The sequence below is a fragment of the Epinephelus moara genome, chromosome 14, assembly GCF_006386435.1.
Source record: "Epinephelus moara isolate mb chromosome 14, YSFRI_EMoa_1.0, whole genome shotgun sequence".
NCBI classification, from domain to species: Eukaryota; Metazoa; Chordata; class Actinopteri; order Perciformes; family Serranidae; genus Epinephelus; species Epinephelus moara.
The window spans coordinates 12,996,154-13,003,069 of NC_065519.1; the positions used below are offsets into that span (position 1 = coordinate 12,996,154).

Sequence of the window (6,916 nt, forward strand, 5' to 3'; positions counted from 1 at the left end):
AAGGGTAGCTTTGGTATTTTTCCACCTTGACATCCACATGTCCTCATGTTGTTGTGTCTGTGTGAGTAATGGGAACAACAAACTGAGTGAATTCAGGGTTTATTTCAACCAAACCAGAGTTAGTGGCTGGTTGGAAGAGTGGAAAGGCAAACTGAGATGGCTTTTTTGAGTTTAATTTTGTTCCTGTGGACTTTAAATGAAGGTGGGGGACTTAAAGCCCAGCTCAGACCAAAGAGTCGTGACGAGACAACATATTCTCACTCCGACCTCGTCACATATCAATGTTTGGTCATGGTCACATCCATATACCATGTACAAGGTACCCTGGGTGCGTTGGTTGTTGACGTTCTGGGATGCCGTGTCAAGTTCTGCCTATTACATGCATTGTCTCTTTTCAAAATACATTTCCCTTTTTTACAGGAAATTTAACTTTTACATACAGTCTCTTTCAAAATAAATGCACTATGTCGGTATGTCACCGCGACTTTTTCAACACTTTATTTTCCTTCAACAACTAACGCACATGGTTGGGTTTAGGCAACAAATGCATGTAGGTTAAGTAAGGAGGAACAGGGTCTAGCTTTGGCATTCATCGAACACCACTCTCTCGGGTGAAGGTCGATGTTTGTTGGACCCATCCACCACCCCTTCTGCCTGCCCCAGTCGGACTTTCGCCACCTTAATTTTCGTCCTCGTCCCACCCCGTTTCCCCGTGACGCCACGGGGTGCTGTTAAACTATAATGGCAACTGACCGCGCATCATGCCAACGTAAAAGGACACCTTTTTTCATTGGTTTCTGACGCCACAAGTCACTGCCCAAGCTCCGGATTTTGACAACTTCGGAGCGAGAACCGGCTTGATGTGACGAAACCATTTTAGAACATTGCAGAGAAAAGTTGCAGCATTGTGAGCTGGCCGCTCTGAGCTTGACTCAAGTTGGCTAATGGTGTCACCTGCAACTAAGCTGGTCAAATTGTCAGCGACTCATTCATATTTTAAGAAGCTACAAATTATGGGGTGTCGGTGGCTTAGTGGTAGAGCAGGTGCCCCATGTACAAGGCTGTTGCCGCAGCGGCCCGGGTTCAACTCCAGCCTGTGGCCCTTTGCTGCATGTCACTCCCTCTCTCTCTCCCCCCTTCACGCTTGTCTGACCTGTCAAATAAAGGCTAAAAATGCCCAAAAAAATATCTTTAAAAGAAGCTACAAATTATATTCAGCCACAAAATAAGCCTGAAAAGCTGCAAACAGAGGGGAGTTACAGACAGTTGTTGCATAGAGATGATACACCGTCTCATGTAGTTCCACTGGTGGGAACCTGCAGGTTTTTAGAACGTTGCAGAACAGCGCGTTGCAAGTAGTTGGATGTCTCAACTCGTCTCATTGCAAATCTTTGGTCTGACCTGGGCTCAAGTCACATGAGTTCCCTCCAGACTCGGGTTGCAGCCCTGTGGGACCGGTTGGACTGGACCAGCTTTGAAAAGTGATGTCTCCATTAGTCACTTCGATACAAAAACATTGGTGACAAAGGTCCAAGCTGAAAAATACTGAAGTTCAAGTTTGTTAGAGTAGCACTGGTTTAGAGGCATCAGTCAAAATCAGTTAATTGCCTTGATGAATGCATTATGCAATTTATTTTTAATATATTCCATGTGTGCCATTAGTAAATTATGATCAGGATGAACTGCCGACTTACAAGAACGTCACAATCAGACCATGAAATAAAACAGATAATGAGGGGGAGATTAGCTAAAATTGCTTTGAGACATCTTGCAACAAACATCCTGCTGCGCACACCCTTTACTTCTTAATTGATCTCTTTAGGCATTGTTAATATCAGGCAGAGAGCCAATTAGTCAGCTCTGCAGAGGCATATAAATAATACATTTCAAAAGGCTAAATGAACCATAAAGACAGTGAGGTCCTGTAAATGTTTTTTATGACATGATCCTAAATCCAGATTAATCAATTAGTGAATCATTTGAGGTTTTGTCTGAACTGTGGTGGAGAGAGTGAAACCTTCCTTCCTTTATAAGACTATATTTTCATTGTTAATCTTTTTATAAATATGTGGAGTAGTCATGGGATCATATCCTCACTCCGGACCTCAGGGAAAGATCTTCACGCTCCTCAATGGGACCCCGAGCTTCAGTTTTGGAAGCGCATGGCACCGCTACACTGACAGACAAACAGCAGGGAGGAACAGATGTTTTCACTACAGGCTGAGAGGCAGCTGCTCTTTCACAATCACTGACGGACTCGGCGAGACGCGCGTGTTTACCGAGATCACACTGGTAAGTGGACGAGATTTCGTTTCAAATCTTTTTCACTCGTGTTTTATTTAGCGCCCTTGTCTTTAAACTTTACCTAGAAACTCTCGCGTAATCGGAAAGAGCTGTTGAGTAGGTAATTGATGGCATTAAAAACTTCTTTCCAAGTCTATATCTAAGCTTGTTTTAGGATACGTTTATTAGTTTTACCATAACCTGTAGCTTAGGCCTATATATTTTGCTTGTTTTTGAGTAGCTACAGTTGAAAGGATTGGTTGATTAATCGATTGACAAGCATTACTCTGCAACATGATAATGGATCAACTGTATTTTGCTGCCAACAGTTTGCTGGGCCAAGCCTCTTAAATATGAAGATTTGCTGTTGTTCTCTGTTTTATATGATTGTATACTGAATATATTTGTGTTTTGGACTGGCAGGGATATAAAAAAAAGCATTTGAAGATAACTTGGAATTGTTTATTGTTTATCTGGATCCCCAGTAGCTGTTAACAAGGCAACAGCTACTCATCCTGTGGTCCCTGATTCCTGGGAAGGGAATTTTCTGAAATTTAAAGACAACATGATGAGGTTTTTTTTGTTTGCTTGCTCCTGTGACTCTTCCTCTCTTGCCTGTTCCTCTTGTTCTCACTCATTCCCACCTTTTACTACCTCATCAACTTCAGGGTTTAGTAGCATCTTAAAGGTGAGGGTTGCAGACTGCAATCATCTGCCAAACATGAACTCTGGGTTAGATTTCCTTTAGTGTTCTTTGCTCAGCAGGTTTTTACCGGGAGTCGAATTATCTGCAGAGGTGTCCTCCTCTCCAAATAGATGAGGGGTCTATGGCAAGCCGTTTTAACATTTAATCGCTAGACTGGATATTCATTACTGATATCTGCAACATAATTTTGCCTAGTCAAAACTCTTATTCAAGATATCTGTAATTAGATTTTGACTAGTCAAAACTCTAATTACAGATATCTGTAATTCAGTTTTGACTAGTAAGATTCAAACTATTTTTGCCATTCATGTGTATGGGGTTTGTCATTATAGATATCTCCAATGTAGTTGCGGATATCTGCAATTCTTATTGCGGATATCTGTAACTGAATTGTGGATATCTGTAATTCCAGTTTGAGATATCTACAATTTAATTTTGACTAGTCATAATTGAAGTTCAAGATATCTTTAATTATCATCAATTGAAGATATCTACATGGTCCTTTCTAGATATCTTGAATTAAGTTTCAGATAGTCAGAATGACGTTGTTGATATCTGCAACTGAATTATGACTACAAATGACGACGTAGATATCTGTAACTGGAATTATAGATAGTCATAATGTAATTGTAGATATCTATAATGACAAACCCCATACACATGAATGGCAAAAATAGTTTGAATCTTACTAGTCAAAACTGAATTACAGATATCTGTAACTGTAGTTTTGACTAGTCAGAATGACGTTATAGATATCTGTAATTCAGTTTTGACTAGTCAGAGTCACGTTATAGATATCTTCAATTAAAATTCATACTAGTCACAATGACATTACTACTAGTCAAAATGACGTTGTTGATATCTATAATGGTAATTCCGGATAGTCAAACTTAGCGATTAAATGTTAAAACGGCTTGCCATAAGGGGTCTCATTTATAAACATTGCGTATGCACAAAAGGAGGCCTGAAAGAGGCATACGCCACTTCTCACAGAAAAGTTGTGATCTATAAAAACAGACTTGCTGGGAGAAACTTTGACCCATGCTTATGAACATTTTGGAGACAGGAAATTGGCGACGCAGATGGTGACACGGAAGCCTGATTGTAGAAATTGTTGAAAGTTTTTTGGTGCACGTCATTTTTAGGTTTTGTCTGTATGTACATTTTTAGAATGGACCCTACACAGTTTTATAAATGAGACCCTGAGTGATTAAAACAGGTAAAAACACTGAATAAAGCGGTTTCACGTCACAAATCAGTGTTTCTCATACCCTGTTTAGCTCGTTGCAGATGAGCCACCTTTTTGCTTCTTATAACTTAATATCCAGACGTTAAGGTTTTTACTTGCCGAATCATCCACAGAGGTCTCCTCCTCTCCAAAACAAACAACCTGTGAATATAGCAGTTTCATGTTAATTTCTAACTCTGCTCGTTGTGGAGGGACTGCTAACTGCAATGGCTAGCGCAAAAACACAAATGGCCTTATCTAAAGCCAGTCTTTGGTTTGTCCATTCTGGGCTACTGTAGAGACATGGCAGTACAACATGGCGGTACATCATGGATCTGCTTCCTATGGAGATATAAACAGCTCATTCTATGTTAACAAAAACACAATGATTCTTGTTTTCGGGTGAATATACACAAAGAAAACACACTTATTATATTATATTCAATTTCTGCCAATATATCCCCCTACATCCTACACACTGGACCTTTGAAATTAAAAGTGAACTTAAAAATAATTATTATGATAAAATTTAAAAAGGACTAAAAGGTGCATCGATTAATTGAGAAAGTAATTGATTAGTGACTTGAAACCATATTTGCAGCCCTAGCTGTTAAGAAAAGATAATGAACAAATAGTTTTTTAGGCACATCTTTACAATCTAATGCAATTTAAACCAGCTGCGCTGAAGAAAATCAGTGATGGAGAGCAGTTTGTTGTAGTCATGACCACCTAAATTGAGACCAGTACTTTGAGAGGTTTAGACCATGTAGTGTAAGTCCCATAATCCAGTGTTGAAACGCTTTTGATAATATGCAGAACATGCAAACTATAGGCACTCCTGAATTTAATCTAAAAGACCCACATTCTCATAAAAGACACCTACAGAAAGCAAATGAACATTCCTCTTCATTGGCATACTTTTTTTTGTAAGCTGAAATCATCTCAAACATCTTTGAGCAACACTCCTTTTTTTGCACAGGAAATTTAGTGATAGAGTTGTGGTCTTGACTGGTCTTAAAATACAATCCCCAGACTGCTTTATCTGAGACCGAGACCAGGCTGAGTAAAAGTATGGTCAAATCTGAGACAAGATTGAGTCCTCAAACCTTAAAAACCAAGACTGGTATCAAGTGCTACAACACGAGTGGAAGGTAACTTGAGTTCATTAGACTTCAAAGGAAAATGTTGTAATTTTACTTCTGTAGATTAAAGAGCCCAACAGTTTATAGAAATGTTATAAAATGATGTAACTAACATCACCTCGACTGGCTGATGCATCAGTATCCATTAATATGATACAGTTGCCATTCCACTGGCTACTTTGTACTTCTGCCTTGTGAAATTATGAATACAAAACAATATTGTGTGATTTTTAATTTTATTTAAAGGTCCAGTGTGGAGGGAGTATGTTTTCTTTAGTGTATAACCACCTGAAAATAAGAATTGTTTTTGCGTTATCTTAGAATGGGCCATTTATATCTCCATAGGAATGGGTCCTCATCTGCAGAGATCGCCATGTTGCAATGCCATGTTTCTACAGTAGCGTAAAACAGACAAACAAACAGACAGTGGTTTGCCTCCTTTTTATTGGACAGGTCTTTCTCTGTTAAGATTGGTGGCCTCTCCTCCTCATCTGGCCGTATCACTTGCGGTGTACCTCAAGGTTCTATCCCAGGGCCCATTTTATTTGTACTGTACATGCTTCCATTAGAATCCATTTTCCGCCAGCGCAATGTCTCTTTTCACTGTTATGCAGCAGACACACCAATTTATTTTCTGTTAAACGCAGGGGGATTCAAGCTCCATCACATCACAAACAAATCAACACTGATAAATAGCTGGTATTTCCAACTTAGAAACATTGCAAAACTCAAGGCAATTATCTCTCAATGACATGAAAACTGTAACCACTGCGTTAATCACCTCAAGGCTGGACAATTGCAGCTCTCTGTACCTGGGTGTCTGCCAGTCATTGTCTCACTTGCAGTTGGTGCAGAACGCTGCAACGTGTGTCATTCTTTTATTTTGTACAGCACTTTGGTCAGCTGTGGTTGTTTTTAAATGTGCTACATAAATAAACTTGATTTCATTTGATTTGAAACCCAACACTGGCTCAGATGGGGCCAATCGCGTTTTTGCATTGGCCATTGTAGTAATTAGCCCCTCCGTGACAAGCAGCATTGGTGTTTTTACCAATTTAAATCGAGGAAAAGACCTCTGTGGAAAATTTGGCTCTTAGTAAAAAGCTCCCGAACACTGAAAGGATCTGAGGCAGGAAGATTCAGCTTGTTGCAATCGGCAATCCTCACCGCTAGATGCATCCAAATCCTATGAATCCTACACACTGCTCCTTTAAGTAACAAATATCAAAAATATTTCTTACACTAATGCCGAAAATGTAAGGGCCACCACAACCAACAGCCCCATGAGCTGAGTCAACCCCTCTCACCCAGGGTCACCAGTCAGAGTGTTATAAGCTTCAAAAAGATTGGATTTATAGCAGAGATCTTTACTGGTGTACCTGATAATTTGTTTTAACATACAGTGGTGTGAAAAAGTGTTTGCCCCCTTCCTGATTTCTTACTTTTTTGCATGTTTTCCACACTTAAATGTTTCAGATCATCAAACAAATTTAAACATTAGTCAAAGATAACACAAGTAAACACAAAATGCAGTTTTTAAATGAAGGGTTTTATTAA

General features: G+C 39.5%; 1 protein-coding gene across 1 annotated transcript in view; it reads left to right on the forward strand.

Moving 5' to 3' along the window:
* Positions 1-2,184: 2,184 nt before the first annotated feature.
* The window catches only part of LOC126401008 (interleukin-6 receptor subunit beta), a 32,404-nt gene continuing 27,672 nt past the window's right edge, over positions 2,185-6,916 (forward strand). The window contains exon 1 of the mRNA XM_050062038.1: positions 2,185-2,292. The gene's annotated coding sequence lies outside the window, so the exon portion shown is untranslated. The remainder of the gene's footprint in view (positions 2,293-6,916) is intronic.